This window comes from Xenopus tropicalis, chromosome 7, assembly GCF_000004195.4.
Source record: "Xenopus tropicalis strain Nigerian chromosome 7, UCB_Xtro_10.0, whole genome shotgun sequence".
In the NCBI taxonomy this organism is placed as follows: Eukaryota; Metazoa; Chordata; class Amphibia; order Anura; family Pipidae; genus Xenopus; species Xenopus tropicalis.
Window position 1 is genome coordinate 85,684,801 of NC_030683.2, and position 1,941 is coordinate 85,686,741.

Sequence of the window (1,941 nt, forward strand, 5' to 3'; positions counted from 1 at the left end):
ATGTGAATATAAAAATAAAATATGTAGAGACTGACTATTCTGTACATATAATAAATTCTTAACATAGAGGCTGTATATTTAAATTGTAAATATTTCCCCATTACTGTAAGTATAGGTGTACTGTACCACGTTTAACAGAGAAAATTTTTCAGACTTCTCAAGAATGTGATTAAAAAAAATCATAACTGGCAGTCCTTGGGTAAAATTGTATTTAGGTTTTCCAAAACAGCAAATTGTTAGCTGATATCTGAGCAAGGCATAAGCATGTTAATGTCTCTAAAATCCAATGGATGTCATTTTTTTGTTTTGATCTGTAGTGTGAGACCATTTAGAGCAATCTCTCTGAAGAGAAGTAAAACGAAATTCATGAGAGAAGATTATTTCTAGCGATTGTGAGGGATTCCATCTCCAAGTCAGCTGGAGCTGTCAAGATCAATAAAATATAGTTATAAAGTGCCAGGACACAGGTCCCCTTGCAATGTCTGGGGGTCGTGCAATGGAGGAGCTGCTGGTTTTTACAGAATTACATGTCTTTTCTAATTTAATGCTTTCTACTTGATGCCCATGGTTATGTGTGTTCTATTTTGAAATAGGAGCATTATTTTGCATACTGTTAACCACTTCAGTTTCTTTTTTTCTTCGCTGTAGTTAAACTGAAACAGGGAAATGTGGGTTACTGCTGATGATCAGTGGCTGGCTACCTCAGGCTACATGCAACAAGCTTTACTTTTAAGCCATTATGTGAAGAATGTTCTCTTGTCTTGAACAGATGCAATATTTTGCCCTTTTTTAGTGATCTGTATGACACTTATTGAAGGTAGCATAAGCCGCCCAAAGCCATTTTGCTTCTCCCAAATGTTGCTGAAACACAGTTCTCACATTACTTGTTGTCTGAACCTCTGGCATAGATAACACAGCTCTGGCAGAACAGTAACCTTTTACTTCCCAAACAGGCACACAAACATTCCAATGTTGCACCTGGGCGCTGGAAAAGTGATCTCCTGTCAAAGGAAGAGAAGGCACTTTTGTAGGCTTCCTTGTAAACACTGCTAAGCAAATTGGTCCTTTTCTGAATGAAATGCTAAAACTTTTCCTGTAGGCATATGCAGCCTTTCTAAGGATGTTTATGGCTTCAACCAGACCGATGGCTCTACAGAATTTTCATTCTAATATAATCCAGTCCCCGAACATAGGGTAAATTAGATAAGCAGTGCTCTAAAGGGAAATGTTGGCCAGCTCTAGTGTAAATAATAATAAGCACAAGGACAAGATGGCCCCAGAAAGAAACCCTTCATCTGTACCTCTCCACCTATTCAGTAGCCTAAGTGGTATGCTAGTGCTGATTGAAAACATAACTTGTATTTAAATATGCTCTAAAAATGTACATATGAAGGAATCAGAGGTGTTCATCTATAAGAGCATCATTGCATGACAAATTGGCCTGCATTAAAAAGTTTTATATACCTTGTGTAAATGCACAGTGCATGTGAGAACCTCTGGAAGAAAAAAAGTTTTAAAAAGTAAGCTTGTTTTGCTCAGATAAGAGAGAATCCTTCATATACATTAGCTGATTTATATTGCTGTGACCCAACTGACTCAGAGGTCCCAATACCACACACCTGAGAGCTTTCCAACAGCTAAAGGGAACATACTGTATGTCATGTGTGATATTCTCTTTGAAGTAATCAGGGTTTTCCTTATGTTACCAAGTATTTGACTATCCTTGAGAAGTGGTTTTAAATCACCACATTGCACATCCTGTTATAGGGACATTACTTAATAAAGTAGTGACATTGCCTTGATAGTGTGTTCCAGCCTGACATTGCCCTGCTATATGCAGGTTCTAGCCTGCTTGCTTACAGTCATGTCAGTGTAAGACTGTAAACCAATGAATCATATAATTAATTTTAGAGTAAAGCCATAATACATATTAACCAGCAC